We start from the raw sequence: 19,987 nt of genomic DNA on the forward strand, positions 1-19,987 counted from the left end.
TAACCAACAGGGAGAAGTGGAAAGGAGAAATCTAATTTTTTTTAAAGGCAGAATTTGTCAAAACATATTAAACTGCACCACCAGAGATCTTGGAGATCTGTATATCTTACTGTATGTAAATTTTTAAAAAATAAAAGGAAAAGAAATGCAGAAAGGGGGAGAGAAAAGAAAATGATGGTAAACAGAAATATAGGATGGTAGGAATAAAGTTAAACACAGTAGTCTCAATGAGTATGACTAAGTTAAATTCTCTTGTTAAAAGACAAGTGCTCAGATTTGACAGTGTAAAAGATTTTTTAAGTTTATTTATTTTGAGAGAGAAAGAGACAGTGAGAGTGGAGAAAGGGCAGAGAGAGAGAGAGAAAGAGAGAGAATCTCAAACAGGCTTCACACTGTCAGTAGATTCAGAGGCAGGGCTTGATCTCACCACACCATGAGATATAACATGACCTGAGTCAAAACCAAGAGTTGGCCGCTTAACTGACTGAGCCACCCAGCCATCCCTCAGTTTTGATATTTTAAAAATCATATTGCTCAACTGTGTTCACAAGACACATCTAAAACAGAATGACATAGGATAGTTGGAAATAAAGAAAAGGAAAACTACACTTATACCATAAGACTAACAATTCCACTCCTAGCTGTCTACTCAAAAGAAATGAGAGCACATGTCTACAAAGAGACTACATAAATGCAAATGTTTTTGATCTTTAGTCATAACAAACAAAATGGATTTGTAAATGGATAAACATTTGTAAATATATAAACATATGGTGGTACATTCATTCAGTGGAATACTACTCAGCAATAAAAGAAATAAACCACTGATAAGACAGTATAGGTTAAGTCTGGATTTGCTGACGTGGGGACCTAATAAAAAAAAAAAAAAAAAAAAAAAAAAAAAAAAAAAAAAAAGCCAAATACAAAAGAATACATGCTGTATGTTTCCATTTACATGAAAGTCTAGAAAAGATAAAGTTAATCTATATGAAGGAAAGTAAATCAGTGATTGCCTGAGATGAGGGTAAGGGGTTACCTGGGTATAGGCATAAGGGAATTTTGGGAGGTGATGGAAATGTTCTGTATTTTGATAATTGTGATGTTCACCCAAATATATTGATTTTTCAAGACTTCCACAAATGGGCGCATTTCATTGTATATAAATTATACCTCAGTAAAAAAATAAATGAAAAGGGCAAAAAATAGAGAGGAGCACAGAAGAGGAATAGCTCATTTGTTTTTAGAGACACAGAGCAAGTAGGCTTCTGTGAACAGGAATCAGAGTTCTTTTTTTTTTTTTTTTTTAAACGTGGGATCTGAAAATAGCAAGTCTGTACAAAGTGGAGGAAGAAATAAGTGTGTTCCAGACAGAGGAAGCAATAAGCACAAATTCAAGAAACAGATGAGAAAGACTGTGGCTCATTTGGAGAAACCAAGCAAGAGCACAACAGTACCAAAAAGAACAGGTGCGACAAAAGAAGAACCGCATAGGTGAGACCATCTTTACTTTGTTCTTGAACATGAATGACATTTTCTTCAGTGATAGAATTCTTGGCCCCGCTTTACTTTACACATTAATATTCTGCAGTTTTTCTTATTATCATTGGGCACTTAGTATTGTTGAGAGGTCTGAGATTGCCTGGTATTGGTTCCACTGCAGGTAAATAATGTTCTGTTTCTCATTGACTCTGGGTCATCTTTTGATCTTGTTTTAATAATATAATTTTTTCTTGATGGTCAATGAGTTGTTTCCTTTTGGCAATCTTATCACTCATACCCTGGGACTCCTAGATCTACACTCTATATCTTTTCTTATAACTTTATAACCTCCATTTCCAATGAGTTTTAAGGGAAGCTTTAATGCCTGTTCTTCCCCCGATCTGATCTTTTTGTCTTATTAACTCAGTGGTTTTCTTCCTTCATTACTGTTTTAAATTCGGCATTTTTTGTTTTTTGGCCAGTAGATAGTTTTTCTCATTACCATTACCAACTCTTATTTCATAGATACGTTTTCTTCAGTTTTATAACTGAATTAACAGAAATTTCTATTTATATTATAGATCAGTCAAGATCCTTCAGAGAAACAGAAACAATAAAAATAGAAAATTAGAAAAAGACATAGATTGATTTTAAGGAATGTTCACAAAACTGTGGGGACAGGCAAGTATGAAATCTGTATGGCAGTGTGGTAGCTGGGAGCACAGGCAAGATTTCTAGGTTATAGCCTTAAGTCAGAATTCCTTTTTCTCTGTGAAACTTTAATTTTGGCTCTAAATGGTTCAAGTTGTTGGATAAGTCCATCCCTATTACTGATGGGAATTCTCTTAAAGTCAACCGATTGTAAATGCTAATCACATCTACAAAATACCTTCACCGCAACATCTAGACTACTGTTTGACCAAACAACTAGGATCAAAGCCTCACCAACTTGACACATAAAATTAACCATCATATATTAGATTTATATCAGTTACTGTCACATTGATACAAAATACAGCATTGGCTTATTATATGATGGGTCTTCTGGTTTCTCACACTATTCTTTTTATAAAAGCAATTTGTTCTGATTCCTCCACATAATTGTCTTTTATGAAGTGCACCATCTTTGCACTTGCCCAAAGTTAGGGTTGTGTTTTGTTTTGTTGTTTAAACAATACAGATTTTATGTGAATGTCCAGATTTGGAGGTTGAAATGAATTCTGTCAAATTAGAACATGTTAGATAATCTATCTCAGATTCTTAGTTTACTGTTTCTTATAAATAGTAAAAAGAATAATCCTTTTTATGAAAGAAATACTTTTGTAATAACCCTTTCTTTAGTTTCTGTCTGGCTGAAAATTCATTTCAAGTTCAAAGTGATAACACTGGGGAAAAAATGTTCATACCCTTATTCAAAACTGTTCTGTGCTAAAATTAAAGCAAAATGAAAGTCATCATAATAGGTAATCAAAATCATTCATTTGGTAAGCTAGATAAAAGCAATTTTAGAATTCTGTTAAAATAGTTAAATATAAACTATCATTGATACCTTTTATAAGAGTAAAGGGAGTGGTCAGTGGTTATTAATAAAACAAATAGTGCCATCTACTGACTTTGTAATTATATTATGAAAGCTGCCATTAACACCAATGTTATACTACGTAGGTTTCCAATGTGATAGTGCTAGTCATTCATTTGATATTTTGAATTTTCCAAGAATTTATATTCATTTAAAATGATTACATTTAAATCTCTAGCTCTGCTAACTGAAGTGGAATTTACATGTGCTTCAATCAAATGGCTGCTACTTTGCAAAATCACTGTTATCAGGAAGTAATTTTTTTAAGTGGCCTTTGTGCTAGAAACTGCATCATGTAAAAGAAATATGCCTATATTCTTGTCACACACACACAACTCAGTAAGAATTGTCACAATTGCAGATATGTACAAACAATTAGACTCCCATCACCCCCCAAAAACTCGCTCAAATGATTGATTAAAGAAAGGCAAGCATTGATATAACTTACTAATAAAGGAGAAACTGAAGCAGATTTCATAACAGGTATATTCCAGAGGATCATAATTAGCTCCCACCACCTTTTAAATTAGATATGATCTTACAGAGGAAGTAACACTTCAAGAGTTTTACGGACAATCAAAATAACATGGTAATTGAATAATATGATATACTACATTTAAATAGTATTACATATTACATTTAAAATTTTTAAATGCAGAGAAAAATTTCTTCTTGTGGCCCACTAGCTACACTGTGAAGTTTATGGAAAGCAGAGCAGAAGGGACAGGTCTGTGCTCAGTGTCTGCTTGCAGAGTATAGAGAAATAATGGCTCCAGAGATGAGGACATAGGGCCAGAGAGCTGAATCTCCAGAGACCACCTTTCAAGGTCATTGATGGCCTCAGGGTTCCAGGTAAGGCTTGGTGAATACAATACCCTATACCTTAATATACTGTTTATGGGCATAGGTGCCATGTCAAGACATAAGACTTAATTTCCTACCAAAGTACAAAACACTAATTTCTTCTAACTCTAAATTCTGGGCTCTCTCCCTGAATAATCAAGCTTTTCCTGGAACATTGCTAAGCTTTCTTGAGAAGAGAGGAATCCTGTGAAAGTCCAACATAAAAATAGAATTAGCAGTACCTTCTAAGTTTATTCCTTTGTTCATTCATTTCAGGAGTACTTCAAAGCAGGATGGTTTTGCATAACACATTCATCTGTATAATGTTGTATTTATTGAAGTTAGAATAATTTTTGCTTAAAAATAAATGAAATCACAGTATATGATTCCAGATGTAGGGTCTATGAGGAAGGATATGTAGTATATATGGTCTAAGCCTTAGGATGTAAGACTTTAAAACCCAAGGCCAACAAAGTTAGCAAAATCTTACATCTTCAGTGGGTATTCTTGGATAAAGAAAATTAAATTGTAAGAGTTTACAAGAATAAGAAAGGTTAAATACATAATTACCTCACTGTATCTATTGAAAAGTTCTCCCAGTATAAACTTATACTTCACATGCATTATTTTGATGAGCAGGGGAGGAATCACAAACTGATTAGAAAAAAAATGGTAATTTGGGATCCTATAAAACAAAGCTTCTGTCTTCTGTTAAATGTTGTTTAATCCCCTTTATTAGGCAGCAGTGCCACGTGCTCAAACATAAAATTACTAGAGAGTTAATAGCGTGATAATATTTACCTTAAGGCAAGTAGGATTTCAGGTTATTTACAGCAAAGTAGTCTCAAAACATTTTATAGGTGAAATATAGGTTAATTTTCTTCTCTTTAATATATTGCAGGCATATCCTATTTCTATAACTCCTTGCAGTAAGCTAAATAAAGGGCCCTAAAAATAAGACGCCCTAATCTATGGAACCTGTAAATGTTACCTTATGTTGAAAAAGGATCTCCCAAATGTGATTAAATTAAGGAATTTGAGATGGGAAGATTGTTCTGGATTATCTGGGTAGGCCCTGAAGACCATCATAAGTGTCCTTACAAGAAGGAAGCAGAGGGAGGTCTGACATACGCGAAGGAAAGGCCATGTATGAGAAGACAGACTAAAGAGTTCGACAGAGGCTGGCTTGGAAGACTGGAGTGATGTAGCCACAAACCAAGGAGTGGCAGCAGCTACAGAAACTGAAGTAGGAGGACACCTTGATTTAGGCCCCGTGACACTGATTCAGACTGTGGCCGACAGAACACTGAAACAATAAATATCTGTCGTTTCAAGACACTGAGTTTGTAGTAATTTGTTGTATATCGCCATAGAAAACTGGTATACTCTATCATCCAGGCGTATCTTTCAAAATAATGGATATCATTTAAATACTTTGGTTATCATTAGCACCATGGTAAACCTTCTGCAAAAATGTCTCTAAATCTAATATCTCTTTTCTCCTCAAATCATACTCCTCTCCTTCCTGCTTACTCTGCTCCAGCCATACTGGATCCCTTAGTATACAAGATTTCAGGCCTGTGTGTGCCAGCTGTTTCCTTTGATTGAACTGTTTTTTTCTCAGATATCATAAGTATAACTCTTACCTTCTTCAAGTCTTAGATCAATTTTACCTTCTCTCTCTCTCTCTCTCTCTCTCTCTCTCGGAATAGGTCTATTCCTACTACTCTATTCAACATTGCAACCTCCTTCCCTAGCCAGCATAATGGAGGAATTGTACCCTGTTCCCTTTTATTATTTTAATCTCATTTCAACCTCTAAAATGTTATATAATTTACTTAATTGTTATGTTTATTTTGTAACATCATTTTACTCCCTCTAGTTATGTAAGCTTCATGAGTAAATGATTTTATCTCTTTTGTTCGCTAATGTATTCCCAATGCATAGAACAATATCTAGCATATAATTGGCATTCAGTAATCTTTTCCTGAATGAATAATTGAAGAAAAACATTTAAAAGTCTATTGCAAAAAGTGAGAGATGCTCATACCCTAAATCATACCGAAGCAAAGTTCAGCTTTTACTTCAAGGTGACTCATTGTCAAGTCTTCCTGTGTTTTCATTTTCAGTATCTGTTCTGTGTCCTGTAAAGGCTCAGACTTCATTAATATGGCCACAGAATGGGCAGTGACTTATAGATATGCTACTGCTGTATCCTGATTATCAGACAGGCTGAGAGCTTGCTATTTACATAAGTTCTCAATGAGTCTCCACAAAAAACTATCCCCTGGGCAAAGGCAAAAGTGCCAGGGACTGTTTTATACAAAGTTGGATCTTAAAGACCCTGCCAAACTAGGGTCTAGTAATTCCCTAACTAGTCAGAAACTCATATTGAACGGATATAAAGGAAAAATTACTGAGCATTTTCCAGACAGGCTGCCTAACATGTAGAGAGGTAAATTTCTTTAGCAGACCACTTAGCTAAATCTTTTCTGATCTATTAACATGGGAAGTCAAGAGGAGCTCCCCATTTCATTATGGAAAGGGGCTAAAATACTGAAAGAGTAAATCACTATCAAAAGTGATAGAATATGATTTGCACTGTTATGAAATTATAAAGGTGTATTCTGCAAAAGAAATCAGGAAGGGTCGTGTGAAAGATGGTGCTCTAAAATGAAGCAGGATGATAGCACACATGACCTTCAGGAGGAAAAGAATCAAGACAGAATGCTGAAGATTCAGAACCTCTGTGACTGTCAACTGCTATGTGAGCGACACAGGGAACAGGGAAAGAGAAGGTCCACTGGCATGAGTTCCTAGTCATATGAATGCTGAGGAGAGACACATAACGACTTTCAGGACCATCTTAGGTAATATCCATACTTTCTTGATTGTACTTTCCAAAGTTGTTGAAAACTAACTTTCATATTTGATAAACTGCTTTGGTTTGCTTATCTGTGGCTTATGTTTCCCCCTTTTGTTCTTTGGAAACTCATTTCAATAATAAACAGTTTCAATTAAAAGGAGTTTCTGTTTGACTTTTTTAAAAAGGATGATGTAATTATTCACATTGGAAATTAACATCATGGTAACAGGTTTTGAACATTATTTTAGGAAGAAGTGAGAAATGTATCACCTTACTCTAGTTCAAAAAGGTGTGTTTTAACTTACATATTTAGAATTTACTGGTTAGAGAAGATTCTTGCTGAAAAAGTTATGAATCATAGAACCTCAAGACTAATAAATCAGAGAACACTGTTATTTAAAAAAAAAAAGACAAAATATGAAAAGTCTTTAGTTGCAAATAAGTCTAAAACATCTAAATAACCAATCAGAAAAAAAAGTACTTGAGGAGTCTACAACAGTGTGATATCCAAATAATCATGTAACAGTGATGATTAGAAAAATGCCAAAATGCTGTGATCATGGAAGAAATGTTTATTTGAACCAAATTATTTTAAGTATGGTTGAACAGAATACTCATTATGTAAATCATAAATATCAGATCATTGATACAATGTTGGATTTGGGGGTGAAAGAAAATTAATGATGCTGAGAAAATGTTAATAAATCTGATGGATTTTACATATTTGTTCTTAAAAACTAATAAATAATAAGGGTTTTATGGAATATTATATGCTAAAATGCATTCATTCAGGATTTAGACACTGAGTGAAGACTTGTAAATATAAACACAGGTGAAAAACAATCCTTGTCCTCAGCTGCTCAGAATTTCATAGAACAAAAGTACATAAATAACTAACATCAAAATAAAATTCAAATTAAGAAAATTATCTTGGCACATTGATTTTGTCTTAGCCCTTTTGTATAGTCATAAATCTCAAATTTTTATTTTTTTACATCTTCCTTTATTTTTAAAAAGTACTATCCCATAAGGATGAGTGCTATTAAAAGGGATCATCCCAGGGCTAAGGATCAACCTTTGCAAAGGTAGGTAAACTAGAGAAACACAAATGGGGATAGAGTACATACAAGAAGCAGATATTGCACTAATCCAGGAAGGAGCTGATGAGAACACAAACTTATAATAGTAGGTGTGTATTGATATGTGGAAGCAATACATTTAATAGAAGTATTAAAGGATCATCCAGCCTACAAGAATAATGGTGTATGTCTGGGTCTTTTTTGGCTGCAAGTAGTGTCTTTGTGTGCTAGAGGATTTGTATGATTGGGATAGGAGAGAAGGGTTGAATATTAAACAAAACCTGCATTCTATAGCATAAAATATGTCCATGGAGAGAGCTGCAGTCAGTAAAAGACCAATTAGAAATGTGGAGCACAATATCCCCAGATTAAAGGAGTAAGAGTTAATAGATTGCCCACTATGCAATATGTGGTCAATAAAATGGAGATTCAGTAAGGATTTACAATTATGCATCCTATCAGACATGTGAAATACAATAATGAAAATCTTGAAATATTAGATATATAAATGTTCAGAGCAAGATAATAAAAAATTATAATAATAGGGTGCCTGGGTGGCTCAGTCGGGTAAGTGTCTGACTTTGGCCCAGGTCATGATCTCACAGTTCGTGGGTTTGAGCCCTGCATCAGTCTCTGTGCTGACAGCTCAGAGCCTGGAGCCTGCTTCAGATTTTGTCTCCCTCTCTCTGCTCCTCCCCAGCTCTCACTCTATCTCTCTCTCTCAAACAAATAAATAAGTAAACATTTAAAATTTTTTTAAATGTTGTAATAAGGCATTAGGTAGAAAAAATTAATCAAACATTTTGATCTACATTCATAAGATTAAGGGTTGCCACTACTCCCCAGATGGAGTAAAAAGAATAAGCCAAGGACTTGGTAACTGAAGAGTATATCAAGAACCAATTGACAGAATTTAAATATAAGATGTAGACCTGGTCATAGGGATAGTGTAGAATTTTTCTACCTTGGTCAAAGATTGTCCAAAGACTTTTCCTAATGATAAAGAAAAATGGATATTAGTCATGGAACTCTTGGAATTCATCTCCACAGACTAGGTCTACAATTAGTCTCTATATGTTGAGACTTGGGAGATGTCTGAACCGACATATTGGAGCAGTTGTTTGAAAATTTCATTATGTATAGCATCACCAAAGGTGTTCATTCAAAATTCAGAGTCCTGGTTCCTTTCTTCAGAGCTACTAATTCAGTACTATAATTCAGCATTGGAGCTCCAGGAAACAACATTATGGACAAAAAATCCCAGGTGATTCTGATAAATATTACCTATGGACCATGTTTTGAGAAACAACTGGACAAAAGAACAGTTAAGAAATAAAACTATTCTTATATTGTCTTTATTTCCAGGACTAGATAAGTTCTAGGAATGTAAAACTTGAGAATATGCAATGTACAGGTGACCAGCCTCTGCTGATAGGCTTTCTTCTCAGTTACCCGGATAGAGTGGCTCGCACAATTCATCCATCTCACCATTTCCCTCTTGGACTCACTGTGTTCTTTCCCATTGAACCCAGATGTTATCTCAAGCATGAACTGTATAGTCTCCATATGTCAGTATCAGCAGCTACATGGTTGTTATTTGAATAGTAGATAATAAAATGGATCTTTACTCTGTAGGTAGAGGAAATAATGAATCAAACTGAATCACCACTTTATTTTTGAATAAATGCTTCTTTTCTTAAAATGCTTTGAAACCACTTTTCAAACACACAGATAAATGACATATGACCTGTAACCATTTCATACTCTGCAAGATCACCTTTGCTGATACACCAAGTCAAGCAGCCTTAATTGCTATGGAATTTCATATTTACTATATTCTTAGTAAATCATTTGGTAGACAAACTGCATTTCCAATATTTCAGAATTCTGAAAAAAATCCTCATGACTCTAAGAAATAGAATAGTTATGATATTCTACTATAGTTAAACTCAAAAAATAATGTACAACTGAAAAATTATACACACACTTAGAAATCTAAGTATATACATAAGGCACAAAGACACTTTTATGTTTTAAAAGATCTTTTTGCACATGACAATTTAACTTTATGAGGACAGTTTTAATATCAGTCATATTTTTAAATACAAATCATGTGCAAGTACTTTAAAGCTCATTTTTCTTAAGGCATCATCTACAAATAAAGCATATGAAATATATGACAAGAGAAAGAATATGAAATCAACATATAATTTTGTATCCAAGACAATGAAGAAAATAAAATCAAGTAATGAGTCATACTTCAGAATAAGTATTCTTTTCAGTACAATTACCCTTGAGCTCTTTTAGAGGATTAAATATGAGATTTGCATTCAGTGTTTCTTTAGGGCTGCATACTAATGGATTTCATCAGTAAGGATTAGTACAATACATAGTTAAATGTTTCTGCCAATCCAAAATTCTGCTGCCCTTATATTTTAAATTTCAACTACAATTTAAATCCCATGTAGAACAAATTTCTTTTGTGTGTGTGTGCGCGTGTGCGTGTGTGTTTGAGACCCTATATAAGATTTATAAAGGACGTATTGAATCTAGCAATAAAATATTTACTCACATATCTGTTGCTAGCATATGATTTTTTTCATATAATCATGCTTTTTATAGGATGTATAACTAATTTAAAGGCACCTGGGTGACTCAGTCTGTTAAGTGTCCTCCTCTTGATATTGGCTCAGGTCATGATCTCACGGTTTGCGGGATTGAGTCGTGCATCAGGCTCTGCACTAGTATTAGGGTTCTCCCTCTCTCCATCTCTCTTCTGCACCTCCCCCACACATGCTCTCTCTCTCGCTCTTTCTCAAAATAAATAAATAAACTTTAAAAAAGGATATATACCTAATTTATATTTCGATGATTTTGGGTTTTTTTGTTTGTTTGTTTCTGTTGTTCTTGCTGTTTTTGTTCGTTTGTTTTTTACCGAGAAGATAGAATCTTTTCATCCTGATTAGTTTCATTTCCATAGCTTAGGCACATACAAAGTATAATAAATTGAAATCTATAAGAAATTAGATGCTGTCTAAAGAGGCAGAAGTTGCAATTCACCTGATAGGGAATAAATGCTTTCTGAATGAATGGTATCCTCTAATGGAATATAAATTATCTTGTTTTTTTAAATCATGAATTTTCACAATGCTATTTAGGAGATAAATTTTACTTATTTAAAGAATGTTTAGGGGCGCCTTGGTGGTTCAGTCGGTTAAGCATCCGACTTTGGCTCAGGTCATGATCTCATGGTTTGTGAGTTCAAGCCCTATGTCGAGCTCTGTGCTGATAGCTAGCTCAGAGGCTGGAGACTGCTTTGAATTCTGTGCCTCCCTCCCTCTCTGTCCCTCCCCTGCTAGAGTGCTTTCTCTCTCTCTCTCTCAAAAATAAATAATTTAAAAAAAGTAGAAGAAAAAAACATTTAGGGCTTTTATGAAAATTGGAATTAAATTGGGAAATTATCAGGCTGATATCATTCACATTCAATTCCCAAATTGTATGTCAGTTGTATAGTATCTTCAGAAATAATAGTGGATAGATAGCCCTAATGAAAAAACAGAAAATAGAAATTGATAATGTGATTTGAAAGTCAGCGAAGATCACACTTAAAGTATGCCCAAATATGGTTATTGCAGAAATTTCTTCTGCTAATTAAACCTGAGAACTATATGTTTCACCTTGTGTGCTAAGAAAAACCATGGTCTCTGGTTGAATGTTATGTAATAGAGATCGAATTTACAATGATTAGTTTATCAAGTTAAGTCATAAATCCATAAAGAAATCTGTGAGAAAGATTCTGTGCATGTTGTGTTGCTTAAAGGGAATATACTAAGAACACTTCAGTTTACAGCACTGAGAAGCTGTATAACAGAAGAATCCTTTCTCAACCACAAATTTCCCTTAGGAAAAATTGTGATATACATGGATTTGCTTATGTATATCTTCCCATAGATGAAAGGATTTTTGATCAAGATTCTATTGTTTTCTAGCCATTCTGAATGATTCGGAGGTAAAAATTAAAAGGAAAATCTAACATTAAAATGTTAAAAAAAAAAACTCTAGAAAAGCAAACATAAAAGTAGCTTAGTTGATCACATTAAAACTGTATGAAATAAAGGTCTTAAAAATTAGTCAAATGTGACTATGATAAATAAAAACTAATGGTATACTTCCAACAATTCTGATTCATGAGCCATAAAATACTACTAATTAATTATCCTTTCATTTAGTATGTAATTTTGTTGTTATATTTGGTAAGCATAAAAAATTTCTTTAGTTTTACATAAGTCTGCTTTCATACTTAATCCTCCCAATAAATTTGCATTCATCATTAATTTTATATAATGTATTTTTCAAAAAGAGGGTTTTAGTAATGTGACCTTACCATTAGCTACTTCAAAAATTTTCTAGAGCCTGACAGGCTGTAAGAAAAAATATAACCATAGACAAAAAGAAAACCAGGAAAAAGAAAGGAAAGGAGGCAGAAAAAGAAGGAGGAAAAGAGAAAAAGAGTAAATGACCTCATAACTGAGAAACTAAGATCTTTTGTAATGCAGTGAGGAGGAAAGTTCAGAAAATAAGAAAAAGCACCAAGAACAAATGTCATACTTCAGTTTAATTAAGGGATAACCTTCACTATACATACCACTGTAGATACACATATAGTTTCTCAGTATGTTGGATTTCTAAAATACTTTTTTACATTTTCCCTATATGTGACATTTTCATCTTTTTCTCACATAATTTTAAGGACCATGGTTAATTTTCAAATTTGTCACTAAATAGCAGAATAAAGATTGATAATATTAGGGGAGAGATTGTTATATATAATAGAACTCAGTCAGTAGTAAATGATGGGAAAAGTAACAATATCTCTGAAGTGAAATTGACAGTGGCAAAATGAGATTTAGTCAAATAAATCATCCATTAATTATAAAAGCTTATTTCCCCCAATACATATTTTTGACCCAAAATAATAAAGTGTGTAAGTAGTAGAAATAAAAATTAACATTCTAACAAAAGGAATAAGAGAAATTAAATTATTTCAAACAAAAGCAGTCTATAAATATTTGCAAAATATATTAAATAGGACTTTACATTATAATTCATAGCTTCTTTAAATGATGGCTTTACTTATGCCCTTGTTCCTATATTCATCAATAAGGTGAACCTAGAAAGGAAGATTAAATTACATTTAATATTTTCTTGAATTTCATTAATGTAAGTCATTTTAAATCACCTAATTAATTTTTGTCATTTTGTACAAATTTTACTCTTTGTATAAATCTTAAAATTTTGGTACAAGAAGTAAATTAGTGTCTTATAAAGAGTTCTTAAGTTACTCAATATTCAAAACTTCATCCAGTGAATATTTTTAAGAACCCACGAAAAATAGTCCTTAACAATTAGAAAGAAAATAAATGTGAAATTATAGATCTGCTATGAATTTGGGAATGACTTTCACATTCTGGGGAGGTGAAAACAGCTTGGTACCTAGATAGCTGCACTAAAGGAGGGTATGGCAACAAGAAATATAAGTTCTTTAGGTGAGACCAAATTAATTCTATAAGGCTGAAAAACAGATATTGTTTAGGGACTTTTCTTGGGAAACAGAACTAACATTTATGTTGCATACATACATAGATTAATTCAGTGAGCCTTCCCCCCACCAAATGTACACCCTATCATATAGTAAACATGTATACAGAAAACTTTTTTTGTTACTTTCAATAATTTGCTAAAGGAAAACAAAAAAGTTGAGAATGATGGTGCTTTCTAAAAATGAATTTATAATGAGTGAGAATCAATTATTGGCTTTGCTTCTTTTTTCTACATTTAAGAAAAGAAACAGGTTATATTAAAAATCTGTATCAAGAATCATTAAGGAGACAATTGTTCTATAAGAAACATACTTTGCTTCATTATTATACACTAATTTGAAAGAGGGATGGATTTTATGTATCGACATAACTAATATATCTGGATTTATAAGATTTATGCATAGATATCTAAGAAAAATTATCAGTACACATTCTCACAATAGGTTACTTTAAATATTTAAGAAGATTATAGAAGGGGCGCCTGGGTGGCTTAGTCGGTTAAGCGTCCGACTTTCGCTTAGGTCATGATCTCGCGGTTCGTGGGGTCGAGCCCCGCGTCGGGGGGCTCTGTGCTGACTGCCAGCTCAGAACCTGGAGCCTGTTTCGGAGTCTGTATCTCCCTCTCTCTCTGACCCTTCCCTGCTCACGTTGTGTCTCTCTCTCCTAGAAATAAATAAAACATTAAAAAAAAAAAAAAGATTATAGAAGCTTTGTGGGTCGTTGTTAGAACATATATTATTTCCATCCCTTCCCCTTTATTGAAATCATTTTCTTTTCTAATAAACAGTCTGAATAAATGATGGCTCACATTGCCCAATATTTATGCAGTGGTTAAATCCAAATCCAGTAGGCTTAAAAATAAATGTGTAACCATATTATAAATATACTTAAATAGGGAAGTGCTTGACTTTACACAGTACATCTAACCAAAAGTTTTATGAACAATCTATATAGATACCTACTCACTACCCTGTGCCACCAATTCCCCAATTTATGTCATTGGAAAAAAAAAATCACACTTCTAAATTTAGTCTCTAAGTTGCTTTCTCATGCCAAGCTATTGTAGCATACAGTCCTGTCAATTATGAAAAATATTCTAACACTCCTATAAAAAGATATTAAATTTTTCTTTGAAGTCAAAAACAAAAACAAAGAAAAAGAAAAATGAAAAACTAGGTTGCTTAATTTTTGAAGGAAACAGTATTCTCTAGGGCTCCAATCATGACATTCTCAAGAGATTTAACATTACTGTATGAACCCAAAGCATGTGCCTTAAGAAGATTTCTGCAGGGGATTATCTATGTATAGATTATTGAAAGTCCCTGGGACTTTGCCTGGGAGACAACTCAGTTACTTTGGTGGGAAAAATTAAACTTCAGAAGTGTTGTCAGCATGAATATATTTTTAAGCACACAGTATTTTATCCTCATATAATTGAATAAAATGGTATAATTAGATAAAAATATTAGATTACCACTTAGAGGAGGGTCGGTGCCTCCACTCTAATGAAAATTAACTTTGATAGACATTTAGATTCATTGGCCAGGGAAAAGAATACCATTTGCATTGGATCGCATTGTCTGCTTCTTCTAGAAAAGCCTCAAAGTTTAAAGGTAAAAATAAAATTGAGCAAAAATGTAACTTCCTTTAAACTAATGATTGATGTTCTCTATGTGTCTTGAAATAAAATCAAAATCATTATATTGCACACCTAAGGCAAATAATAATAATAATAATCTGTTCCTCAGATTTCATTTTAGCAAATCTCAGTGATTTATATCCAACCTTTCTAATGGTGATATGCAGCTCATTACTGGGAACATACAAATTTGAGTGAATACAGTGCTATTTGTAACTGATCTCTTTATCAAGATTTAATATTCCTCATGGTTGAATAATGACGCTCTTTGAAAAATATATAAAGTTTTCACCTTACTTTTCTAGTGTTTTTTTTTCATCAATCACAGAGCTAAAAATAATTGGAGTGTCTTTTTGAGAACAGAGGGAATTGGGAAAAATATAACTCAATGATTTTTAAAATTTTTTATTTTCATTTTAAAACTTTTATTTCACGTTAAATTAGATTTCAGGGAAAGCATTAAAAGTTCCTAGTTCGAAACTCAATATTTCAAAATATCTGTCTTATATCTCTGATTGTTGTATATCTAAGAAATTATTGTCTCTGATGGAAAATCAATTCACCTCAAATTATTCAGCATTTGAAACTACACAGCCAGTCTCCTAGACTTTAATGATGTTATTATTTAACAAATATTTTCTATTTTTGTGTTTCCAAAGTGCAGTTGAACTAGTTGAGAAGATAAACTTTATACAAATTTGTTGGGAAAAAAGCTGACTTTGGTTAAATTATAAATGCCTGCTCCCATAGGTTAGGTAAACAGACTAACAATAACAAAGAATTTCTTAACACTGTTGAAATAAATACTCACTTTTTTGAGACTATGCTAACATCAGCCCATTTTACTGAGATGGTAGCTAATTTTTTTTATTTAGATTTTTATTTGTAAAATCAGTTTTTAATGTTTCGTTCACAATTGAATTTTTTGTGATCCAAACTCTGAATAACTTTTAATGTGATCAGTTCTGCTTCTCTTGCAAATGACATACAATGATACATGTATAAAAAATAGGAAAATAAACCTGACTTGCTGATTTACAGATGACCCTGAGTATATTAGGTATATGGGTGTTTAAATACATGATTCTTAAAATACTGTGTTATTTTTTAAACTTTCCATCTATATAATATCTGCTTATGCATTTGTACAATTTTATTTAATGTATTTGCCCATAAAAAATAACACTGTAGATTGCTGTATTGAGCGACTTGTCCCTGAGATATTGGTTTTGATCATATATGGCTACAGAGACTGCAAATTGTCTAATTAACCACTATTGGCTAACTCTCCACAAGGCTGAGAAAAATAGATAGCCTATGGCAGACAGTCAGTGTCAGAATACAGCAGCAAAGTCATCTACTGTCTGCTAGTTTTCCTGGGACATTCTCAGCTTATTGTCAAGTGAAAGTATTAACAGTGCCTCTTTGTGCATTTATAAGAGTCCCAGTTTTGGTCATTTTTCTTATAAAGGAAAATGACATATCTTTTTTATGAGACATAAAACAAAATCCTATTGACTCAATAGAAATCAATTATTTAGATAGGTGATAGTTTGTAGTTTATGTTAACATATTGTCCACCTTTTGGACAAAGCATCTGTATACAATTCCACTTATTTTTACACAACACACACTCTCTCTCTCTCTCTCTCACACACACACACACACACACACGTGTATGAAATCCTTACCAGTAATATTAAAAGTTAGAAATAGAAACACCTAAACATTATTTGTTGTTTCAACAATAAATGTGCATTAAGTACAATTATGGGATAAAATTACAGCAGACAAAAGAGAAGTTGCAAATGATAAGTATACCAGGGACTCTGCCTTGAGGTAGTAAGGTAAAGTTGAGAAAAACAATCCATACATGCATGTATGGAAGAAGAAAACCAATATAAAAAAATAAAAAATGTGTGTGATACTGGAAGTTTAAACAGCCTAGGAAAATATTCAATGGAATAGAATAACCTCCATGCAGATTATTTTATCTAGATATAGATGAAAATACAGAAATTATAAAATTACCACCTTACAAGTCACTTAAAAAATATCATAAACCCAATAGAAAAATGGCAAAGAATAGGAACAAAAAATTATAGACTAGAAACAAAAACCCACATTGATGAAAAGTGTAAATTTTATTTAAAAATAAGTAGATAAAAATAAAAAATCTATGCGAATCAAATTAGCAATTTTAAAATCTGATAATTCACATTTTGTTAGCTTTGTTGAGAGGAAAAATAAACACTACTCGTGGAAGCACAAATTAGTTCTCAAAGACTTTAGTTGTATCCAGAAAAAGTCATGTTCTTTAAGTTGATAATTTTCCTTCTGGAAATAAGTTAAAAGTAATTAAATGTGTATGAGAAGTTAAACATTTTCAAAAGCCTTACTCAAACTATGATGTTAGCATAATAACTTTTGTAGTCTACAGGTTAGAGGCTAAATGAATATAAATATCATTAAAATAATTATAATATATTGGGGTGCCTGAATGATCAGACTTTTTGGCTCAGGTCAGGATCTCAAGGCTTGTGACTTAGAACCTGGCATTGAGCTCTCTGCTGTCAGGGCAGAACCAGTTTCAGAATCTCTGTCCCCCTCTCACTCTGCCCCTCCCTGCTCTTTCTTTCTCGAAAATAAGCATTAAAAAAAATAACTATTATAATATAGTAGTATGGGCTTCGGAAAGTGACAGGGATGTAATACCAAAAGAATAAATGAAGACAGAAACCCATAAACGACATACTTCCATCCATGTTAAAATTTGTCAGTGCATAGAAAAGAAAGTTTAGAGGAAAATAATTTCAATTGCTAAATTAATTCTTCATCAGTGGTGAGAATGATTTTTATTTTTTATGTTTAGTGCGTTAACATTTTTATTATGTTGAACATACATTGTAATGTAGTTGAATTCAGTGGAATTTTTTTTCAATATCCTCAGACCTATCTGAAAATAATGACTGACTTTCTATTCATTCAACCTGTAATAAATAATATATGCAAATTAAATATTTATTGAGATAAAATTGACATAACATAAAATTAACCACTTAAAGTTTACAATTCAAGGGCATTTAATACATTCACAATGTCATCCAACAATTATTTTTTGTCAGTGCCTTCATATATAATATATGTATGGCATTTGTGTATATTACTAAACACTATTCAACTCAGAAATATTTTCTTCCTTCTCTTAATTTTTATGACTCCAGTGTGTCACACGGTTATATGTTGACTTTGTAAGCTGAAAGAGTTAGGGGTTTCCAGGAAAAAAAAAAAAAAGTGAAATAAATAGCTTTCATAACTCAAGAGAAGTTATTTTAAGCCCCTAGCTATTTTCATGATCACTGCCTTACTAGCCCAAACACACTTCCTGTAGAATTTCCTAGGAGGTGTCAGAATTACAAAGAAATGCAAAAACCTCAGTAGTTAAGGATTTTAGGGGAACAAAGGCAATGCAAAAAGCAGTCTCTACCCCAACTGCATCAGAGACAGTAAATCAGTGGTAAAAACTCCTAGTGCTGTCTCAGAAGTAATCAAGTCCTTTAATTCCTCACCGAGATAAGGAGCCCAAGACCCCATTTGATTTATATTGGCTCTACGAGCAGCACAGAGCCCCTCTTCTTGAAGGCCAGTGACCTCTGCTTCATTATAATGTTAAGTCTCTACCCTAGGAAGAGCACAAGCATCATTACCATATTAATAGAAGATGTAAGTTCTAAGTACACCTGTGCAATCTCCCTGCTGCTTTTATAGGCAAGGACAAAGGTCCCCTTTTTCAATATCATCATAACCCTAAATAAAAGGAACACACCCTTGCTCTCGTAGTCAGGGCTTTGGAAGTTATTCCCTGTGATCTCCTTATTTGCTACAAGTAACGTTTCCTTTGTGTGACCACTCCACCTGGTCTAGCCTCTGTTTGAAACTAACTCTGGAAAGAGTTTTGACTTTAGTTAGGGTTACAATTTAGGTTGTCTCTTAGATTAATGAATGCATGTCTTGTTTTCTCCATCAGATTGGACATGTCTCAAAGCAAAATAAAGAACTTAGTCTGGGGGTGTTAGTTGTTTTATTCACTTGAAGCAAAATTTTTCATAAGGGTTGGTGATTTCCTAGAATGTATCTAGATGTCCTCAAGGGTCAACATGTGCCTGTTGGAAGAACATTGCTAAAATTAGCTGAACACTGAAGATGTTTTGCAAGATCATGTAATTATTCCATAGTAAGTCAAATGCCAAGTTGAGCAAAAGCACTGTGTTAGCAGTGTTCCCTAAAAGTAACCTAATCTTCTGAATATATCTTCTGAAGATACACGAGTGGGGAATACATTAGTTACTAAATTAAAAAGAGATAAAATTTTACCAGCCCAATTTCTTTTGTACGTTTTTGGAAGCAAAGACATTCTAAAGCTCATAAGAAATAATTACTATACACTTTACAGATGAACATTATACAGATGTAACATTTTACACCAAATAGCATAAAGGTTAAGTACCTGCATACTAGAGTTAAACTTATTGGAGTAGAATCTGAACTTCATACTTAAGAGCTGCAAGGCCTTGGAGAAATTCCTGAACCTTTTAAAAATTCAGTAAAACGGGGAAAATAATAAAATACATATATGGCATACACTAGTGAGAATTGATTCAGTGAATCTATTTAAAGGTGAGAGATGTTACATATTTATTTTTTAATGTCTTTTTGTTATTTTTGAGAAATAGAGCTTGAGCAGAGCAGAAAGAGAGAGGGAGACAGGACTCCAAGCCAGCCCTATGCTGGCAGCAGACAACCTGATGTGAGGCTCAAATTCAAAAACCTTGAGATTGTTGTGCCCGAATCATGAGTCCCCAGTGACCTCAGAAGCCAATACCAACGCAAGAACAAAAGGGT

The 19,987-nt window shown here is 33.1% G+C and overlaps 1 long non-coding RNA gene across 1 annotated transcript; it reads left to right on the forward strand.

Annotated features, from left to right (window-relative positions):
* The first annotated feature begins 1,433 nt into the window (after positions 1-1,433).
* Positions 1,434-5,235, forward strand: LOC120220370. Its single transcript, XR_005525557.1, has 2 exons — positions 1,434-1,491; positions 4,803-5,235. It is a non-coding gene; the product is annotated as an uncharacterized LOC120220370 (long non-coding RNA).
* Positions 5,236-19,987: the final 14,752 nt, after the last annotated feature.

The sequence above is a fragment of the Hyaena hyaena genome, unplaced genomic scaffold, assembly GCF_003009895.1.
Source record: "Hyaena hyaena isolate Hyena2069 unplaced genomic scaffold, ASM300989v1 scaffold_692, whole genome shotgun sequence".
In the NCBI taxonomy this organism is placed as follows: Eukaryota; Metazoa; Chordata; class Mammalia; order Carnivora; family Hyaenidae; genus Hyaena; species Hyaena hyaena.